The sequence below is a fragment of the Liolophura sinensis genome, chromosome 10, assembly GCF_032854445.1.
Source record: "Liolophura sinensis isolate JHLJ2023 chromosome 10, CUHK_Ljap_v2, whole genome shotgun sequence".
Lineage (NCBI taxonomy): Eukaryota > Metazoa > Mollusca > Polyplacophora > Chitonida > Chitonidae > Liolophura > Liolophura sinensis.
This window is the reverse complement of record NC_088304.1, coordinates 17,242,793-17,266,969: the sequence shown is the minus strand read 5'-3', so window position 1 is coordinate 17,266,969 and position 24,177 is coordinate 17,242,793. Positions and strand designations below refer to the sequence as shown.

The 24,177-nt window shown below is 39.5% G+C and overlaps 1 protein-coding gene across 3 annotated transcripts in view; it reads right to left on the bottom strand.

Annotated features, from left to right (window-relative positions):
• LOC135476306 (protein-tyrosine sulfotransferase 1-like) overlaps positions 1 to 24,177 on the bottom strand; it is a 47,746-nt gene that overhangs the window by 19,959 nt on the left and 3,610 nt on the right. Inside the window, exon 1 of one of the 3 annotated variants that reach the window (XM_064756294.1) lies at positions 19,976 to 20,335. The exons of 1 other annotated variant lie outside the window; for it this stretch is intronic. The gene's annotated coding sequence lies outside the window, so the exon portion shown is untranslated. Of the gene's footprint in view, positions 1 to 9,040; positions 9,360 to 19,975; positions 20,336 to 24,177 lie in introns of those variants that run through there. One more of the 3 variants, XM_064756296.1, reaches the window with a different exon arrangement.

Genomic DNA, 24,177 nt, shown 5'->3' with positions numbered 1-24,177 from the left:
AAAACAGTTGTACAGCGAATGTTTTACAAAATACCAAGTTGTACTGGATTCTTGAAAAGCGTACATTGCATATAGCGGATGGGCGATACGTTGACCGATTTGCGCTTATATTAATTCCAGCCACTGTAACAACAACTTGTCTTGAAATCACAAGTTGAAATAATTATTACAAACTGTAACTCTCAGAGTGGCTTTTTGGTAATAACTTATTCGTTTCAAGGAGGCCTTGGAAAATTTTATTTCAAAATTAGCATACCTAAACTGAAATGAATGAGAATAACGACGATAACTTTGTTTAAGAACACATTTGTTACATACTGCGTTATTACAAATTGCGTTCCTTGCGTTACAAGGCATTCAGAGAACACCGGTAGTTCGCCTAATCGAGCAATTCGTGAATCTGCCTAACGTTGTAGTGAGGTGATATGTTCAAATACGTCCTTTAAACCAAAATAAAGTAGGATGACAATGTCATAGACAGATATTATTCTCTAATCAGATAGTTTTACGGTCTTGCCATTACATCAACAAGATAGGCATAAATTATTATAATATCACGAATTTGACTGTTTATTGTATACATAAAGATTGCAGAGCAGTGACTTCGCATGCTATAGATTGTGAATCGTTGCGGAGGTAATAGATGTCATTGTGGACAGTGGTCTTTGATATGCATATCGCGAACAGCATTTATTTATTTATTTATTTGACTGGTGTTTTACGCCATACTCAAGAATATTTCACTTATACGACGGCAGCCAGCATTATGGTGGGTGGAAACCGGGCACAGCCCGGAGGAAACCAATGACGATCCACAGGTTGCTGTCAGACCTTTCCACGTACGACCGGAGAGGAAGCCAGCATGAGCTGGACTTGAACTCACAGCGACCGCATTGGTGAGAGACTCCTGGGTCATTACGCTGCGCTAGCGCGCTAACCAACTGAGCCGCGGATGCCCCACCGAACAGCATTTGGCATTTCGCGTACTGTAATGGGTGGCAATTGCAACTATGTGAATGGTACAGCAAATGTTGAGCTATGTTAGTAAAAATTTCCTTGTTGGGAGTTCGCACACCAACTCGATGGAGTGGTCTTTGCTATGCAAGTCGTTAACCACGATTGGCTATCCATGTAATGGGTGGTCATTGCAATCCTATGATTAGCTGGGCAAATACTTAGATGACAACAGTCACTGTATTGCGGGTGGTTTAAACATTCCTTGGCAGTATAGGAAGGCACATGCATCGGCCAGTGTCACAGGCTCCTAGTACTAGCTTTCTACAGATAATTTATCTATGTATACCAGAGAAATACCAAGACTTAGGTAAAATTTAACACACCATAAATCTGGTACAAATGTAGCTAGAGAGACAATAAGCGCGTCCCTATATACATTGTAAAAGGCATACAGAAATCTGTGTTTACAAGAACACAGCGTGTCCTCAACACAGAAAAACCAGGGTTATGAGAAACCCGACAGCTTGCCGGTAATAGCTTCAGTTCAAATGGTAGCCTAAGTTTCATGAAGGTATGTTGAAAACAGATAACAGTTGACTCAAACACAACATCTTACTCCCGAAGCTACATATACACCTGTAAACACAGCAAGTTAAAAACATGGTAGTTTTTACCAGAATAGAAAAATCAAGTACAATGTCCACATTATTTACAATACAATGACAACAGCTGACCCAAACAGGAAAGCTTGCTTCGTAACGGCGAGCTAAAATGCAAATATCCTTAATTATTCGAAATAACTAAATTCCAAAATCCTGTTCATCACTCACAGCAAGTTTCAGAAAGATGATATCAAAACTTGAACATCTGACCCACACATAAAACCTTACCCTGGCCAGAAAACTGAATAGTACTGGCTAAGATAAAATGGCAAAGTCAAAAACCTGATAATTTGAATAAAAATACGAATATACCTATATTTAGAATTATTTATTTCATGAAGTCTTCAAAGCACGCTCATCAACATGATGTACAAACTGTGGCGACAGCTGACATCAACAAAAATCCTTACCCTGGCCCACAATAGTACTGGGTAAAATAGTTCAGTCCAAAACCTGATAACTTGAATAAAAGTGCAAACACCCCTAACTTATTATCAAAATGAGTAAATTTCCAAATCATTCCTATCAAGTTTCATAAATTTGATGCGAAAACTGTGAGACTAGCAAACCTAAACATAAAACCTTACTCAATTGACCCAAAGAAATAACCTCACTCAAATGACCCAAACAAAAAAGCTTAATCGACACCGGACACCGTTGCCACCCCCCCCCCCCCCCCCCTCACTCACAATACCTCGGAACTACGTACTGGATCTTAAATCAGCGCAAATGGCAACTAATTCATTTTAGTTTGATTTTCCACGTGTCCAGCTTCACTATACGTCGTAGTACATCGCAAAAAAGCAATGAATTTTCGAAGTGACATCGAACTCTGAACATAAACCCTGGCAGTAGACATCACAAACCCCCGTTGTAGATATACAGTGTATTAACCCCCCCTCCCCCCCCGTTGTAGACATAATACACCCCCCTTGTAGACATAATATACCCCCCTTGTAGACATAATAAACCCTCACAGCAAACATCAGACACCCTCGCAGTAAACATCACAAACCCATATCACAAATGACCGCATAAAATTTTCACAAATTGTTATTGCAAATAGCCCACACGCCTGTAACGCAGTTTGTAATAATGCTATATGTAATAAATATGCCCTTCATGGAAGTTATTGTCATTATTCTTATCATGGCATATGTCAGGTTCGGCTTTTCCTTTGTCTTCTTGAAACGAACAACTTATTACAAAAAACCACTCTGGGGATGCAATTTTAAAAAATTCATTGCAAACAGCAACTCGCATAGTGGCAAATTGTAATAATTATTACAACTTGTGTTTATATTACAAATTGCGTTTTCACAAGCCAGAGTATAATAAAACCTGACGAACTTAACAGAGTGGAAACACCGATCGGTAACCTATACATATGTGAACTTAAATTCCCGTTCAGGCCTGAAGGGACACATGGCCGGGACGAGCACGTGTGCAGGTGTCAAGATGTAATTCGGAGGTCAAGTTGTGATGTGGTGGCAGGTTTGTGATTCGAAGGTCAAGTTGTGATGCGGATATCAAGCGGTGATAGCAAAGAAAAGCTGGTGTCTCGGTTGATCTGAGATCTATTTCATCCATCTTAGCTTTCAGAAATACATATCTGCACTCTTTCATTCACTAACCTGGAACGTCAACAGTTTCCTTTAATCCTAGTCATTCTGATTTCATATCACCTTTCTGTGCACAATAAATACCATAACGTCACAATTAAAAGAAATGTACTGACATTTTCGATTCGATTCGAGAGGAAATTATGGATTAAAGCCACGAATATGAACATGTATATCATCAAAAGGGCGACTGACAGGTAGTTTGTGAGTCTACTTTAGTTTTACTAATGAACAGAAGCAACTATAAGCAAATTTACGATTGTCGACTGTCGTTTCCAGTTTAGCCTGATGTGATGTCATGCTTAAACACTTGACGCTGACATCGCTGACGAAAAGCGATAAATGACGTCGTACTTTCAAACGCACATGACGTCTTTCCAGAATGAATGCCTTACTCGAGGTCTCATCTTCCTGATTCATCGTCACATAAGGAATATTATAACGTCACACCAGGAAAATTTTACGGAAACAAGATTTTGTTTTTGAGAACTCTTCGCTTATTGGGGTTAAATTGTGTTATTCATCGTAAATGTTTTTGAACCGTGCTAAAAGCTGGTTCTTATGGTATCCCGCATATCATTTTCTTATTTCGACCTGGTTTCTCTTAGGACTGCAGTAGCACATTAATAGCCTTGTGACTACGACATTGCTTTAATCACAAGATATTGCAATTAAATTTTGCAGCGGGCATATTTTTAAACGGTAATTTCTCTGTCAATCAAACACACAACATGTCCAAAAAAATGGAAAAGGAAACCAGAAAAAAGCCGAAATCCAGAACAGATCGATTATAAGTAAATTTCGCTAAAATTCAACTGAAGTCTACACACTCTGTGGCTATCCATCAGAGATTGTTCCTTGGGCGAAATTTAACAGCTGCAACTGGGACACATAATTCTCATCAGAGGTATTTCCACGTAATTCCCATCAGAGGTATTTCCACGTAATTCCCATCAATGATATTCCACTTCCTCTGTCACATCTGTGATATTCCACGTCCGCGTAATTCCTGTCATCTTCCACAAGCGTTCACCATTCCACAGAACACACTAATAGATAACTGATCTTTGTCGTTCTAACCTTAGACGGTTTTTTACACAGGCGTCATTCAAAATTTCCCTGTAAATCATTCTCTTCCGGTGACAGCGATTAGAAACCATGACGCACTGGGTGGTTTATGTATTTATGCCTTATAGCTTAGGTGTCCTCGACACTGACCACAATATCTTCGCTAATGATACCACCTTACCCGACTTCTTCTACTCTCAAACCTTACCGTCCTGGCGCAAGGCGAACATTCAAAAGTGATTATTACACCTCATGAATATCAATAAAGCTGTCACAAAGATTCCATTGGTCAATCCGAGTTCAGTGATTGGTCATTATTTTTTACTAAATGTCTCGACCTTTGTATGCTATACAACGCTAACGTGAGATTTGAGGACTGTATTTTTATCCTTCGGCCTCGGTCAAGTCAGCTCGGCAGAGTCAGACCTCAGACCCGGAATTCATGGTATTGACTCCCACGCAAATTAATATGTATTATACACGGCAGGAATAACTAAGTATTTGATAGACACCAGATTTAAGCATTTCTGAGTCACTCACAATTCAGATCATTTCCAGATCGCCAATGGTACCCAATGGATACATCTTACCAAAGATAACACAAACATGAAAACATTAAGGGCCACTGTATGACTAGATCGTCGAGTAAATGCGATGCCTGTGATACTTTATACGGCTTTCATGCTTGCATGTGCAGAATACTGCCAAAAGGCGATTTTACCTACAAATTAAGAACAGTGATTTCAAAGGTGCATTCGAAAACACAGGCGATTTACGTGTCTTTCTAGACATTCGCTGGTGCCGCCTGTTTTGGACACACCACGAATTAAGTAGCATTTAATTTTGCCTCCTTTGTCACATACGATTACCAAACGACTCGGTATTGTTCTCGTCTCGTTAGTACACCAAAATTCATTGTTCTCCCCTTTCTCTTTACACCGATTGAATGGAACGTAGTTCTTCATTTTGTCTCCTTTCAAATCGGCCGCCGAACCACCTGAGAGCAGCATTTAGCCTTGTGTCACATTCTTATTCCTGATTGTTTAATACCATACGACAAAAACATAAGGCTATGATAGCGGCTTAAAACTATTTCAACAGGTCACAATTTTCAATGGACGATGTAGCCAATGATGAATAAAGGAAGTCGAGAGAGGCTCCAACAAAATGTCTTTCTTGAAGCACAAGCTTTATCAGATGCAAAACGAGCGTAAAATATAAAGTAGATCTATCTTAGATTCGACTAGAACTTTCTAAAATAGATCGCAAGGTTGAACATGAAGTCCGCCACTACATGTATACACACACAGAAACAGAAAGTAAAGCAAACGTACCAAAAACCTTTAAAAAATTCTGTAAAGGTTTGAAAGCCGAGAAAATTTACTATGGATGTGGCGCTGACGGTCAGTTCGAGCAGCCATATGAACACTGCTAATCCCCGGGGGTTAATTGGCTGTGACGTCATAGCACTTCTCAACTCTTGATAGTTAGGGGTCCTCAGTGACCGAGGTGGATTGCCCGCAAGCGGCGCAATGACCCAGGAGCCTCTCACCAATGCGATCGCTGTGAGTTCAAGTCGAGCCCACGCCGGCTTCCTGTCTGGCCTAATGTGGGAAGGTTTTACAACACCCTGCGGATGATCGTGGATTTCCCCTGGGCTTTGCCCCGTTTCTTCCCACTGTAATGCGAGACTTCGTGGTATAAGTGAAATATTCTTGAGTACAGCGTAAACCACCAATCAAATAATCAAATAAATAATGTTAATAGTCAGTGTGGCTTTTTATGGTAAAATCAATGCTAAAAATCGATGGCATCGATGCAAAAAATTTTAAAGATATTTTAGGTGTTAAACTGAAGCATTTCGGTCCAACTGGGCAGCCATACATTTAAGAGAGACTGAGAACGTCTTCCCATGTCGTTTGGGCAGGGGACTGCAGTGACGTCACAGGGCGAACTAGCAACAAAACCGACTCTCAAGAGCCACTGTTTGAGAAAGATATGGTAACGTTGCATTATTTTTTATTGGGGAAGGTTTTTTTACGGATCTTCCCAATGTCTACAGGAAGAATCTGTTCCAAAATATGAAGGTCCTGCTACGTTTCATAAATTTCCATATGTCAGTACAGCTAGCTAATGAGACGAATAAGACCGATGAAAGACCAAGAACGCCTACCGATGTCAAGTACCCATGTTAATACCGATGGCAGAGGAGAGTTCCTTAATCTTGTGACGTCACGCTAGATGGCTAATTTGGCAAAATGGCGTCACCACATGAGTGAAATAAGACATTGTTTAATACGATCATGATGATGATCAAGGTCAGGACGATCATTTTCTATTTATTCCATTGATAAGTGTAGCAGAATTTTAAAAATATTTCTGAACACTTTTCAAACTAATTCAGATTACCGGCAAATTAATCACAATTTCTTTCAGTGCCCTTGGCCCAAAACTCCATCGCATTTCGTGGATACCGTGAAAAACGGTTTACTGGACATTAGGGTAACAAAGAAATAAACAGACAAGACAAAGAAATAAACAGGCAAGACAAAGAAATAAACCGACAAGAGAAAAAAATAAACAGGAAAGACAAAGAAACAAGCATACAGATAACACGACCTATGTGTAGACTATTACATAATCCGCTTTCTAGGCAAAGGTTGTAACTGTCAAAAAAAAAAAGATTTTGTTTATGGTTCGTGGAAGGCGCATGATATATAATGATGCAATTATGTATACAGCATTACTTAGCAGAACGTAAAACATTTATTTTTTGCAGGGGGAGGGGGTGCTGAGGCTTTTTTTGTATTTTTCCGCTTTTGGTTTGCGTTTTTCACCATGTTGGATTGTACTGAATACACTAGCCTGTCAGTACAAAGTGTACGCAAACATAGTCAATCGTACATAAACAATTCCACACGTCCAAGCTTGTGTGGAACTGCGTATGTAAGCGTATTTAACAGCTCAGTACAAAACTAGCCAAATAATCATTTTATACCACCAGTTGTAAAACCAAAACCAAACCAAAGGGAGCATCAAGCTGTTAATCCAAGGTCCTTTTCAACAGAACATTTTTTCACACCATATATACAATATAGTTATCAACACATGGATATTATACAATCCTTAGACCCGAGTCGGCGGAGTAGAGGTACAGGTACAGGTATATGAAACAGAACGCTTGAAGGCCTAAACGCCATACTTAAAAACAAAATGCTCGTAAAATTCACAACGCGGCCAATGACGGGAATTTTCTCTACTCGAAATACCTAATGCAAAGTTTGATGGTGCACCATGTTCATCCTGATAATATGCAATCTTTTAATTTAGTTAAACGCTCATATATATTTCTTCCACATTAACTGTGATACTAAGCGTTATGTCAACCCAACACGTTATGGCTTAGGGGCTTGAAAAGGGTCAAGCTATGAAGACCACGATAACAGCATTAATGGACTGAAACAACATAGCACCGCAATTTTGCTACCCACGGTGTAAGTAAAGCCGTGTAAGTCATCTGAATCTTTATTAAGAATGACATGGCGAAATTTTATGTGACACGTACAGGTTACTGCCTGAAGCGGCAGATGTGGCATGGGGGCATACATATGCACACATGTATCAACACTGGGGACAGTTCTGCTGCCACTTGTTGTATTTGACTGAAGACAGCATGGTGGTCGTGTTATGGGCCCACAGCAACACTTTCTCGACAAGTCATGTATCCCACTGATCTAAGATTACCACAACAAGGCAGTAGTTTAGAAAAACGTGTCACCTCCACAAGTATAGTACAAGCTATGCGGCTACACTAGGCCAGGCTGACATCATTCCATATTTGGCTATACAGCATAACGCCATATACATATAACTCGGGGGGAGGAGGGCGTTAACAGCCAGCAGAAGACGAGAACAAACATTTGGTTGAAGACACTTCGTGCTGAATGACAACTAGAAAAATAAGCACCATATATACAGCAATAACCGAAAAATGTATCATCCAATTCAGAGTGCGATATTACATGCAATATACGTCGATATAGCGTTATATGTAGATATGTAGAAAAAAAAATAAGCCTTTCAACAAAAAACAAAGAATTTTTGATACATTTGCAGATATGAAAATTACAGCTGGGTAACTAGGAGGGGATATTTTATTTGTGGGTTGGGTTGGTGGGCGCTAGAAAAATTAACCTCAAATTTATACACATGTATGAAAGAACAACATGTTGCCGACATTGCAATTCAGCGCGTTTTATGTTAACCTCGGAACATTTTGGTATCTTGTCCTCACACCACAGGCACACAAAAGAATTTAAAACCGCCCGTATCTTCATGTAGCTAATGACCCTGTCTTCCACAAAGGATACCTTTGAATTATTTTGTACACAAAACGGTGTGGACATATAGGCGTCAAGATATCCCGGGAGATATGGGGCTTAAAGCACAACTCCGATATTACCCCTACCCCTTCACCCCAGCCCCTTCCGCAGAAGAAATCCACAACATGTGGTCCCCTTAAAATTTAAGACCATGTTTGAAAATCACGTGCATGTATTAACAGCTACACATTTACTAAATTTCTCTATTAATGCCATGCTGTCTAAACCTAGAAATATAGAACAAAATATGTACTCAGGCTTCAGCTCACTTCTGTAGAGCCGAACAGGATAATTAAGATACATTTACACGTACAGTTAACCAACTCAATTACGTGTTCACTTTACTCACCGCCCCTGTCTAATAAACGTCATCACGCGCTCTATTCCCATTCCGCAGCGCCTATACAGCTAAGCCCCTCATTTCTACACATAAGACTACACGACAGGACGAACGATCAGTAACAGGCAGGCATTGTCTTCTACGTCTGAGCGCCTCAGTCAGCGGGGAGATTGGGGGCGCTGCCAACCAAACCAGCACGACTGTTCAGAAGTGAACTCTGTACGTATATGCACCGTACAGACTCAGCAATACTTGGACAGCAATCAACAATAACAATAACAAATTACAGAGCTTCATTTACTTTTAATTCCAGCTCAGCGTCCTAATGGCAAGGCCATCTAAATATGTATCATCTTACCGATCCTAAACCTACCATCATGAGCGAGTACATCGAGAGCTGACAGCCTAATTAGAGGGATTCTTCTGCCATCGGTGTTCCTTTGTTGGTAAGGCCACACGACCATTAATAATTCGTTAACAATCTCTTAACAGCTCCAGTCATTCACAAGTATGTGCAAGAAGGCACTGAGTATTGGTGGAGTGGCTGCCCTCAAGATGTAGATATAAGTCCTAAGAAATCTCAGTACAAGTCATTTGGTTAGATGAAGACGAATTGCTTCTGTCGCGGGAGGTGAAGTTGCTTCCACAAGAATATTTATTTATTTCACCGCTGTTAACCGTCGCAGTCAGTCACGGCCACACTCAAGAATAACGCCCGCCAATCAGTTGTTTCTGACAGCCCGGAAGGTCCCGATCTGAGTCCGGTACACAACATTGCATTGCTGATACATAGGACATCGGAAGTTTTATTATTCAATCATTAACTGTAAGATAGGCAATGCATTATTTCGGTGATGACACAGTAAAATATATAGCAGTGATTAAATACCTGTTATGGCAAACTATAGTCTTGAGTACGGCGTAAAAGGCAAAATATTGTTTTCTAGTTCAACACAATTTTACCAGCCATTGTATCTTGTTCCACAGCAGTAGAAAGCTTCAGATCTGCCGCGAAATCGGTTGGTTGCTTAATGTTTAACGCCATACTCATGGGTCATTTTTATGCTGCCTGAATGAAGCAATGAATCAAGTTTCACTTAAGTCAATGTACCATGTCAGTCATCATGGCAATGTTCTTGTGCGATGCACAAGTAGTTTCTTAGAGTGACACACGTGTACATGTATTTCTCTTCTGGCTTAGCCGGATTGTGCTTACGCAAGCCCATGTTCAGACATGGAATGGCAATCCCCAGAGACTTCCAATAAAAATCAACCAGAACAATGCTGTATTCAGCTGCTGTTGCACGCATGTGCCCACGCAGACGGGGGTCCCGAACATACAGAATTCGATATCACCACCTCTACGCTTTCCCACGTTTACACATTCGCGATTCCTAAAGGAAATTTTCTAGTGGATTGGGAACAATGGTCATTCGCCGTAAAAACAATGCAGAGAAAATTGCCGGGTTTAAAATACAGAGAGCTCATATGTGCGGTAAAATGCTGAGCGATGCAATTACTTCTGGGAAGATGGCCATTTCAACAGAAAGCTATTGAAGACATGCCTGAAATCACGCTCCCAACATTTTACATCATCCCATTCACCTCAAATTCTTCCATTTCGCCGGCAGCTGAGCCTTATTACGTAAACATGGACTTGTTCTAATATTTACAAATCCTGGCTGGCATGATCTCCAAAGGTTCGCAGCTTCAGTTTTTGAGAAAGCTGTCTCGACTTCAGAGACTTTATGTACTGACATTCTTACATCCATTCAAGCGCCATTCACTCATCTGCCTCCAGACAACTCTCTCTTCCTCTCGGACAATTTCTTTCAGGTCCACGCTTTTTGAAAGCCATAATCAGCTTCATTTCGCTCGTGAACGCTTGTCTGGTTTTGCGATCGAAAAGCCTGTAAACTGTCGTCTTCATACACTTTATTACGTACTGTAAACTATAATAATTATTTATTTCACTGGTGTTTTACGCTGTACTCAGGAATATTTCACATATGGTCACACAACTGTCTTCCACCAAATGTGGAATATGGTGCTCAAAACAGTAAAATAAATAATAAAAAAAATTCTGGATTTCTGTGTTTTGTCATAAAAAAGATATCAAAGATATCATAGATCAAAAATCAGCGTGAAGTATATACTTTCTTTTCAATCTTGCGTATTTGGTCTTACACATGTCGACACTTTGGGAGAGTAAGTTAAGCTGAGATAAAACAATCAAATTCATATAAGACGACAAATTTCACAGTATTATGAAAAGGTATAGGAGAGTGAAACTTCCATAAACTGTGACTTTGAAGAAAAGTTATGTCTATTACATAACACGGTAAAATAATAACATGTTTGATTCCGTTCAAACTTGAATGAATGAATGAATGAATGAATGATTGGGGTTTTATGTCGTACTTAACAATTTTTCTGTCACATGACGACGACGAGTCATTAGGTGTGTGTACATATACTGTCTTCACGTGGCAGGGCAAGTCCATGCCGCCGAAGTCCTCCCGCAACAGAAGCATCATAACGAAGACACGGATTTTCAAACTTTGGAAGAGCTTAATGGACATCGCCTACTCTAAATTGCAGTGGTCTATTTTGCATCCCACCTCATCCCATTAGATTATACTGTCACAAAAGGTAGTTGTGGTCGCCAATCATTAACGATCTATAATGTAGATGCAATCACGACTCTTGCAATAGCATCCACACAATAATCGCCTACTGTATATCTATATGTACGATGTCATACAGTTCGTCTTGACTTGGGTGATTGACTTGAGTGCACCTATATGGTTGTGGATGTATGCATGTCATTAGACGCAACGGGCGTTACTACTCAATTTTCAAATCAGTTTGCTATTTGGATGAGCATGGATATGTTTAAAATACAAAAACAGACACACAATTGCACACACCATGAATACCATCGTTAATAATGAGAGGTTCTGTCGCTACTGTTTATTTTCTACTTGGCTTTTGTCCATAGCACTGGTTTCTGATGTTTTGTACTGATAACACATGTCGACCTCAACATGTCTGTCTGGACACATGATTGACTCTCTGTTTCCTAATTCAGCTGACCAACCTGACGTTCTACAGATGACCCTAACAATAATAGTTCTAAAACACTGATGGTCCTTATGTAACACATCTGCAGATGGTTTTGTCTATGGATGATTTCAACGAAAAGTTTCAGAATGACGATATACGAAAAGGAGTACCAAATAGCTCGTCTGTAGGGGACACATGAATGCACAACTTCAGGTCAATACATACGGTACTGAGGTAATTTACTGTAATTAATATGCAATTAATTAACCAGCGATGGAACATCCCCCTCATGTTATTGCCCTCTACATATGTGCAAACCATGGGCTCAAAAAATGCAGTTTTTGAGATACGACCCCGAACATCTTGTTAGGGGTCCACACAGGTAGTCCTGCGGAACCCATATTGTTTTCATTCGGATTATTATTTTTATTTATTCAATTTTGTCGGAAAAATACAGGCTGGAGTTTTTAAGTGATTGACTTGAAATTTTGCAGTAATATTCCCAAATATCTGAAGTTGTGCGGACAGCAATCCAAGTTTTTTTAGGTCACGCGGTTTGGAGGCCATATTGGAATTTATATGAAATCTTTTAAACATCTTCTTCTCAAGAACCACTGAACCGATTGTTTTAAAATTTGATATGCAGCTAGACCGTTGATAGTTACAATAAGTTAGAAAAAATCTTTGATTTCTGACTTTGGAAGTTCGCCATTGGTCGAAGTTGTGACGTCACAACTAGTTTTGAAATTTCACTTTTTCTAACGTATTCTGGTGTATTTCGAACTGTTGATTCCGAATATGTTTTTAGTTTTTGCATATTTCTGTAGAGATACATGTATAGTCAAAAAACTAAATTTAGTTACGTAATTTCAATAAGCTGTAACTCGAGAACTATGGGAGCTAGAAATGTGAAACTTGCACCAAGTTGAAGCCCAAGACATGCTCTTTTTGCAATATACGATCAATAGTTTTCTCGCTAGAGGCGTTTAAATGACAACGTTTTTTTTTTCGAAACAGATGCTTTAACATGGAGTTAGACAGCATCTGGACTAATGTATAGTATGTTCACTTGCTCGTTTCTGCTGCACTGTCAATAACTTCCCCATGCCGTTTTTCGGTTACATATAGTACAGTTGTCTCCCATTCGATACTGTACAATGATATCCATGACAATAAACGTTGTGGACTGTACTTCCCCAAGCTGCTTTCCGTTTAGATACAGTTAAGTTGTCCCCCATTCCAGAGTGTACAATGATATCCATGACAATAACGTTGTGGACTGTACCTCCCCAAGCTGTTTTCCGTTTAGATACAGTTAAGCTGTCCCCCATTCCAGAGTGTACAATGATATCCACGATAATAAACGTTGTGGACTGTACTTCCCCAAGCTGTTTTCCGTTTAGATACAGTTAAGTTGTCTCCCATTCCAGAGTGTACAATGATATCCATGACAATAAACGTTGTGGACTGTACCTCCCCAAGCTGTTTTCCGTTTAGATACAGTTAAGCTGTCCCCCATTCCAGAGTGTACAATGATATCCACGATAATAAACGTTGTGGACTGTACTTCCCCAAGCTGTTTTCCGTTTAGATACAGTTAAGTTGTCCCCCATTCCAGAGTGTACAATGATATCCATGACAATAAACGTTGTGGACTGTACTTCCCCAAGCTGTTTTCCGTTTAGATACAGTTAAGTTGTCTCCCATTCCAGAGTGTACAATGATATCCATGACAATAAACGTTGTGGACTGTACCTTCCCAAACTGTTTTCCGTTTAGATACAGTTAAGCTGTCCCCCATTCCAGAGTGTACTATGATATCCACGACAATAAACGTAGTGGACTGTACTTCCCCAAGCTGTTTTCCGTTTAGATACAGTTAAGTTGTCCCCCATTCCAGAGTGTACAATGATATCCATGACAATAAACGTTGTGGACTGTACTTCCCCAAGCTGTTTTCCGTTTAGATACAGTTAAGTTGTCCCCCATTCCAGAGTGTACAATGATATCCACGACAATAACGTTGTGGACTGTACCTCCCCAAGCTGTTTTCCGTTTAGATACAGTTAAGCTGTCCCCCATTCCAGAGTGTACAATCATATCCACGACAATAAACGTTGTGGACTGTACTTCCCAAAGCTGTTTTCCGTTTAGATACAGTTAAGTTGTCTCCCATTCCAGAGTGTACAATGATATCCATGACAACAAACAACGTGGACTGTACTTTCCCAAACGGTTTTGCTTTTAGATACAGTCGTCTCCCATTCGACAGTATAAAATGATATCTACGACAACGAACGACGTGGACCACGGCCGAAACTGCTTTGCAGTTCTAGTTTAACACTGATTTCATTACAGAATACACTAAGTCAGGAGTTCAGTAATTTACGGTATATAATATGCACACACCAAATCAATGGTGGAATATCCCCCTTATGTTATTGTGTTCATCATACATGTATGTGCAAGCTGTGTGCTCAATACATACATGTACTGTATTTTTGGAGATACCACCCTTAACATTTTGTTTGAAACTGACTCTAATACACAATACACTAAGTCAGCAATTCAGTATTTCAAAATTTAATATGTGCACACTGTATGAATGATGAAATATCCCCATTGTGCTACTGTGCTCTAGGTACTGTATGTGCAAACTCTGTGTTCAATACATGCAGTACTTTTGGAGATACCACCCTTAACATTTTGTTTGAAACTGACTCTAATACACAATACACTAAGTCAGCAATTCAGTATTTCAGAATTTAATATGTACACACTGTATGAATGATGAAATATCCCCATTGTGCTACTGTGCTCTAGGTACTGTATGTGCAAATTCTGTGTTCAATACATGCAGTACTTTTGGAGATACCACCCTTAACATTTTGTTTGAAACTGATTCTCATACACAATACACTAAGTCAGCAATTCAGTATTTCAGAATTTAATATGAACACACTGTATGAATGATGAAATATCCCCCTTGTGCTACTGTGCTCTAGGTACTGTATGTGCCACACTCTGTGTTCAATACATGCAGTACTTTTGGAGATACCACCCTTAACATTTTGTTTGAAACTGACTCTAATACACAATGCACTAAGTCAGCAATTCAGTATTTCAGAATTTAATATGAACACACTGTATGAATGATGAAATATCCCCCTTGTGCTACTGTGCTCTAGGTACTGTATGTGCCACACTCTGTGTTCAATACATGCAGTACTTTTGGAGATACCACCCTTAACATTTTGTTTGAAACTGACTCTAATACACAATGCACTAAGTCAGCAATTCAGTATTTCAGAATTTAATATGTACACACTGTATGAATGATGAAATATCCCCATTGTGCTACTGTGCTCTAGGTACTGTATGTGCAAACTCTGTGTTCAATACATGCAGTACTTTTGGAGATACCACCCTTAACATTTTGTTTGAAACTGATTCTCATACACAATACACTAAGTCAGCAATTCAGTATTTCAGAATTTAATATGTACACACTGTATGAATGATGAAATATCCCCCTTGTAATACTGTGCTCTAGGTACTGTATGTGCAAACTCTGTGTTCAATACATGCAGTACTTTTGGACATACCACCCTTAACATTTTGTTTGAAACTGACTCTAATACACAATACACTAAGTCAGCAATTCAGTATTTCAAAATTTAATATGTACACACTGTATGAATGATGAAATATCCCCCTTGTGCTACTGTGCTCTACATATGTGCAAACTCTGTGTTCAATACATGCAGTACTTTTGGAGATACCACCCTTAACATTTTGTTTGAAACTGATTCTAATACACAATACACTAAGTCAGCAATTCAGTATTTCAGAATTTAATATGTACACACTGTATGAATGATGAAATATCCCCCTTGTGCTACTGTGCTCTACATATGTGCAAACTCTGTGTTCAATACATGCAGTACTTTTGGAGATACCACCCTTAACATTTTGTTTGAAACTGATTCTAATACACAATACACTAAGTCAGCAATTCAGTATTTCAGAATTTAATATGTACACACTGTATGAATGATGAAATATCCCCCTTGTGCTACTGTGCTCTAGGTACTGTATGTGCAAACTCTGTGTTCAATACATGCAGTACTTTTGGAGATACCACCCTTAACATTTTGTTTGAAACTGATTCTCATACACAATACACTAAGTCAGCAATTCAGTATTTCAGAATTTAATATGTACACACTGTATGAATGATGAAATATCCCCCTTGTGCTACTGTGCTCTAGGTACTGTATGTGCAAACTCTGTGTTCAATACATGCAGTACTTTTGGAGATACCACCCTTAACATTTTGTTTGAAACTGACTCTAATACACAATACACTAAGTCAGCAATTCAGTATTTCAGAATTTAATATGTATACACTGTATGAATGAAGAAATATCCCCCTTGTGCTACTGTGCTCTACATATGAGCAAACTCTGAGCTCAATGCATGCAGCACTTTTGAAGGTACCACCCCTAAGATTTTGTTAAACACTGATTCTCATATACAATACACTAAGTCAGGAATTCAGTAATTTACAGGATTTAATATGTACACATCGAATCAATGATGGAATATCCCCCTCATGTTACTGCACTCTACATGTGCGCAAACCCTGATCTCGATACCTGAAGTACTTTTTGAGATAACAACCCTAACATTTTGTTTACACTTTGGCGCTCAGGGTATGACATAAGCTATGCCTGCACTTTGTACAGGCAAGCTAAAAATGATTGAGTAACCAAATCCAAGCGGTGTACAGATTGGCTCTCGCAGTGGAAGACTTCACCAAAGAGGTCCTGTCTACAAATTTGACACTGAGTTCCATCTCTGATGTGAGAGGTGCACTAGGCTCAGGTACATGTAGCTGACAAACAGTGCATTTAGTGGTTTACCACAGTGTAACCACATACACGTAAATGGTATAGTACATGTAAATTAACAGTTCCCCACTTCTCACATACAGATATGCGCACAGTACTGGTTGAATACATCTGGTCTTCAATGAATGCATAAACGACCATTGCATCATTTCACCTACACAACCCGTTGCCTCGGACACATAAATAATACACTACAATCAACTTCACACACTTTAATGCTAATATTGGGGAAGTAACAGATACTAAAGCAGCAAAAACAACACTGCATCTGTTTTGCACATTAGAAGGATATAAAATCGTAGGGGGCAACTGTTGGAGTCAGTTCATGACATGGCTTGAATTACAGCACAGTACATACCTCATTACACCAGGCTTTCAACAGAATACGGCCAAAAAACAATTTGAAAAATGCCTTGGATGCAGAATTCAATGTTAAACAAACACTCTGTATGGTAAGTGACACTGATGGTATAAAAATATGCCCTAACGTCCCTGATGTACATGTGTATATCTAGACATGTACAGAAGAACACCATCCATTTACGATAAGGAGTCCCATAGGAAACCCCATCCCACAGAGTATGTAGTACATGTTACAGAAATGAAAACCTGGGACCTGGGACAATCAACTAGCATACAGCATCCCAGCATATGCTAGAATACAACACAATGAGATGAACCAAAGCAGCTGCAACAGAGCGATAGTTGGATCTGGTCAGACGTTCGGTGAAATATGGCCAACCAAGCATTAAATACCTCAACCTCAGACTCACGAAAGGGGCATTTTCCTGCACAGGAACACTTGTGAGTGCCCACAGGACTAGACTGCACATATGCATGTATATAAGCAAATGTTTACACAAAGGTGTTAAATGTACATAGATCTGTACACAACAAAACAAAACAACCCACTGAAAAAACAATCTTAACTATGGGGTATTTTGAATACATAAAATACACATTTTTATAATACTGCCACATAATTCTTCACCTTTACGACTCCCATACTGAATTATATGGTTTAAATACTGAGCTTCATAGTTAATAGGTGCCTCCGTGGCCAAGGAGGTTTGCCAACCCAGCACGATGACCCAGAAGCCTCTCACCAATGCGGTTGTGGTGAGTTCAAGTCCAGCTCATGCCGGCTTCCTATCCAGCCGTACATGGCCGTTGGTTTCCGCTGGGCTCAGTTCGGTTTCCTTCGACCATAATGCTGGCTGCCGTCATATAAGTGAAATATTCTTGGGTATGACGTAAAAAACACAAAAAAGTCATATAAATCATTGCCAATAATTATCTGTAAAGACCGACAGAAAGACCAGACTGATACACATATTAATCGTAACAAGTGAGTGTGACACACTCATTACCCATGGGCAGATTTAACAACTCAATACATGGCAAATTACGATTTGTACTTCATTATCTTCAGTCAGTTGATTCGGAAACCAGAAATCTCATGGGCTCAGTCCCAGTTTAAGCTGGAAATATTTTGATCATCCCCATATAAAGCTGTATACCTAAGTTTTAATTGTACGAAACTGTGATTTTTATTGTGTTGACATTGATGAAACTGGCTATTTCAGTCTGTTGTCACAAAAAAAAAAAAACAGTCCCAAATAGGAGCTTAATTCAACCCATGGAAAATGAATGACTATTTTATTCACACATCTTTTCAAACATTATTTGACCAAAACAGCTTTATTTAAAAGAACCTATTGTTCACCTCAAAACGAACCTACACACCATTTAAATAAAACCACTATCCAAGGATATTTCACATATACATGTATATTACATATATGATCTCAATGATGAAACCTACTAGTTCCATTTCGCTGCCATGGAAACCATGAATTTGAATGCAAACAGCTCCAGTTTCAATGGGACTGTTACTTGCTAGTGGGATGGAAAGCACAAAAATACTCACGGGACATTACCTGTCACACGCAGCTATATATTATTTACAATAAGAGAGTACAGCTGGTTCACTGATGAAGTCGCTACACGAATATGAATATGCACTCGAACATGTAGCTGGGAGACTACGATTACAAATGACTGGAATATTCACTGAGGCTAACAGAACAATGTACTGACAAACTGTTTGATCACAAGCCCACCTGGCCATTTGCGCGGTCCAACATTGGTTGAAGACCACTTGTCTCTTTATATTGTGGGGGTAATGTACATGTTGGTTAATAGCAAGGGGTTGACTCAGTGTGTTTTGGTGACATTCTATTCCATGATGAAATTAAGATGGGAGAGATAGGGAAAACAAGGAAACATAGACTGGTAAGGCTTGCCTCTAGGAGACAGATGAATGCAAAGTTTCAGCTTAATACATAAGCACCTGAAATCGTGAATTTGGTAATTTACTGTTATTACTATGCTCATAGAGCATCAGCGATGGAACAAGTGTCTTTGTGCTTTATAGGCCTGTAAAACTTCAGGTCAATACATGCTGTACTTTGAGATACCACCCCTAACAGTTTGTTTAACTTTGAATTTAATACAATATACACTAAGTCAGTAATGTACAGTATTTAATATGAGTACACTGAATCAACCAGGGTATATCCCCCTCGTGTCATTGTGCTCTACCTATCTGCAAACCCTGATCTCAATACCAACAGTACTTCTTAAGATAACATCCCCAACATTTTGTTTAACATTGTTTTCCATGCTATTGGAAGTCTGCTCCGACGCTCAGGGGACAACATAAGCTAGGCCTGTACAGTGTACAGGCAGGCTAAAAATTGCAACTGAGACATCCTGATTTCAAATTCTGACTTTTAGTATCGTGACTCACATGTGGGAATGTTCAACAGTAACTTGCCAAATGTCCGGTATACACTAGACACTGGTTTCCTCCATCAATTAGACTGACTGCCATTGTATACATGTACAGGCAAAATTCCTGATCAAACAATAAAACAAAATATATAAATAATATACAACTGACCTCGAAGATTCCTTGTTTTTTTGCAGTGCTACAAGCTTGTACAGGCACACCTCACTCATGGTTCAAGTACACTTATATTTATTCTTCATCTGTAAACCAGTAACATATCTTCTCAGTCTCACAGTACCCACAGACAACTATGAAACAGCAGTCTCTGGTCCCACTGAGGCCAACTGTGATGCAGACCCTGGCTGACTGTGATGCAAACTGCTCTGTGTTACAAAGAATCTTCAGCAGCTCAGGGTTACTGCTAAGCCCCAGTCTCCTTGGGCTGTGTGTGTGGGGAGGGGGGAGGGGGAAGGTGGAGGGAGATTTCACACATCAGTGCCAGACTCAACACAAGGCAGGAACAATAGTCTGAGGACACAGGCTTTCTCACTCTATCCCTCTGTAGCTAACAGAGGACATGTGAGGATAAACAAACACAGGGTCCTACCTCTGAGTGCTTCTGCTGCACTGTGCAGATGTATGTTTACAGCATACATGTACAGGTCATCTACCAGGATATAAACAGCTAGGCCATCATATTGTCAATTGTATTAATAATGATATAGTGTTTCACTTAAATGTAAGCTAGTAACCTGTAGCAAGGTCCTACGCATATGTGACATGAAGATAAATAATGCATACCATATAATTACTGGCGGAAGATGAGTACAATGTGCAAAGGGTTAGATACAAAATACCACAAATTGAGCTACTAATTATATATCAGATACATAGTGTTTATTTCAGACAAGAATATGGTCCATATTAAAACGATTAAGTTTTAATACTGAATAGTGATATTCAAAACAGAAGGTTACATGCAACACAAAGTGGCTATATGTTGTCACCAAGGCCCCACACACAGTGAAAGCAAACTTCCTGTCCAAAGGTTTGAACTTGCACATACATGTACGTATGCATGCAGGTGCAGTATAAAGCTATATGTGAGACAAACAGTTGCTAAATACAAACTTACAGTTTACTGTCATGAATCTTTTCTGGCCAGTATACATGTACATGCATTCAGCGGCCAAAGCACTGCTTTCTGAGTGAGAGTCGAAAACCAAAGGTGGGAAAACAGCACGAATCAGCAAAGACCTGAGCAGTTGTAAGACATCCACAGCAAAGGGTACTAGGCACTTCTATTGAACTGACAATTTTTTCCGCAAATTAACTTTATAATGTCATACCACTCTATTCTAATCCTCTTGCTGGTAAATCTTGTACATGTAGTATCAGGCCTAAGGGTGAAGACATGGAGAAGAGGGAGAAGAGAATTAATCAACACCCATGTGCCTGTGTAAGTCAGGCCTGACAGTCAGCTAGACATTCTAATTTGATTAGGTCCTCTTTATACACCGAGGTGGGTCACAAATTCAGACCTGAGCTTGAACTCTCTATCGCCGGGGCCTTACCAAATAAAATGCAGTATTGCAAATCTTGACCTGTAAGCTTCCCAGGCAATCAACAAGTTAGTCACTTTGATGCCTCCAACTACATCATTTGACATTTTACCCAAACTTATCACGCATGAAGTACATAGTGCTGGATTTAATAACCTACCACCGGGCAAGCAGCATGTGTTATAAAGGCATCCTGAATTAAGAAAATACGCATAACATACATGTAGCTTACTGTATTTGTTTGCAAGGTAAAGTACTCTAACTATAAAATCCCTAACCTTTTCACAGATAAAAGAGCAAGTTTCAGCGCAATTAATTTTTCAATTTGATTTTGGAGGCAGAACTACTATGGTTGAGTTGGCCCATTTAACTGCTTCACAAAAAGCATCACTAGTCATTTTATCTACACAGAATATTGTTTTCAGAATATGTATGGATGAACATACACACAAAAGAATTACAGTAATTTATTCCTTTTAGTTTTATACAGCCAGACAATGTGACAAATACGTACACATAGAATCAAATACAAAGGTTTCAACAGTTCAGTAGAAATTCCTCAACCATATTTTCTTCCAGTGCACAACCCCGTGAAACTGTGTGTACATCTAGGCATTTGCAAGTTCTACACTGTAAATGTACCAAGACGAGATGTTGCAGGATAGTACAAAAACGTGTGTAATTTATGCAGTATATAAAGTAAATTACATATACTAATTTAGTATTAAGTACTGAACATACTCGTACAGTGCATACATACGAGTACATGTAATTATGTAGGCAATATTTCATAGGTGTATAATCCACACATGCGTAATCAGCTAATCAGATGTTAAACATTAGAATAAAATGTTTCACATACAAAGTTCTCCATACACAATAACGATATTGGGCATCGAATTCATGCACTGCCACATCAAGACTCACAGCGAGATTTGCTTTTGAGACTGGTGTTCATGCATCAGGAATGACACAAGTTATTATTTTTTGGCCCCAAAAGGAGGGAAAAAAGTATGAAATGCCAAAGTTTACATCACCGAATTGCAAAAAATTGCACACATGATGATGTACATCACTGTTATCACTGTTTATAGCCCATGTAGCCCGACCTTCAGACCTTAAATACTGGGCAGTAGGCACATGTATATTAGCAATTGGGTACTTGTATACTGGGCAGTAAGTACATGGATACTAGGCAGTAGGTACATGGATACTGGGCAGCGAGTACATGGATACTTGGCAGTAGGTACATGGATACAGGGCAGTAGGTGCATGGATACAGGGAAGTACATCTAGGTACATGGATACTGGGCAGTCGCTACATGGATACTGGGCGGTCGCTACATGGATACTGGGCAGTCGCTACATGGATACTGGGCAGTCACTACATGGATACAGGAGTGAGTGAGTGAGTGCTTGGGGTTTAACGTCGTACTTTACAATTTTTCAGTCATTTGACGACAAAGGAATCCTTAGAGTGCATGTAATGTGGCTCTTTGTAGCAGAACGGGTGAGTGAGTGAGTGCTTGGGGTTTAACGTCGTACTCAACAATTTTTCAGTCATATGACGACGAAGGAATCCTTAGGGTGCATGCACGTGTAATGTGCCTCCTTGTTGCAGGACGGATTTCCACCGCTCTTTTATTTAGTGCTGCTTCACTGAGACGACTTACCGAAGGCAAGTAAGCCGCCCCGCCCGAGCCATTATACTGATACGGGTCAACCAGTCGAACACCAAGCAAGGAAGTTACAACTTCCTCTTTTAAGGTCATAGGTGTGACCCTGGATCTACCGCTCCCGAAGCGGACGCTCTACCAACTATGCTATCGGGGCCGGTCATGGATACAGGACATTAGGTACATGCATACTGGGCAGTAGGTACATGTACATGCATACTAGGCAGTGAGTACATGTATACTGTGCAGTAGCTACATGTATACTGTACATTTGTTTTGTGACAAGCAAACACATAAAACAACAAGGACTATACATGACTTTATCATATGCATAAAGATACTTTCCTCAGAAAGAGGACCATATCTGTCAGTCGACTACTCAGCCAGTACCAGTAGGTTAGTACAGTCTGGCATCCAGATAATAGCATAAAAATTGCTGAGGTGACACTTCATATTTTATACATTATAAATCAAAAAGGATGTCATTGTGGGCAATCTTTGCATGCAACTCATGAAGTCCACTTGGCAATCCATTTACTAGCAGTGGCCTCTGTAATCCTATGACTGGCTGAGCAAAATACTCAGCTGACAATAGTCACTGCCTATATGAATGGTTTCAACATTCTGTGATTACAATATAAGAAATAGGTAAACTTCACAAAATCCATAAATCTCAACAAAAAAAACAAAAAAACAAAAAGAGAGACCCTGTGTATGAGATAATGGAGGCTTGCATGCTTTCTAGGAGAAGATTTGTTTACTGCAGAAAACAAAGTACAGTTCACCCTTAAACATGAGAGTGAAAAAATATATAGAAAAACGTAACTTTCTATCACTGTATAGTGCAGCTAACAAAGCTTTGAAACAGTCTACAAATGAGTGCCCATTATAGAGGAGCTAAAAACAAGCTTAACAATCCATCTATGAATGTACATTTACACACCATACATTACACATACTACACTACAGAGCTAAGAAAAGTTTAACCTTCAATCCATGAATGAGAGCCCATTTTACAGAAGCTGAAAAAAAGCTTAACCGGACACCGACACCCATACATTTCCCCCTCTCACAATACCTCTCCTTACTTCATACAGGCTAGCTAAAAAGGTCAGAATAACTTTACTGTTGATGG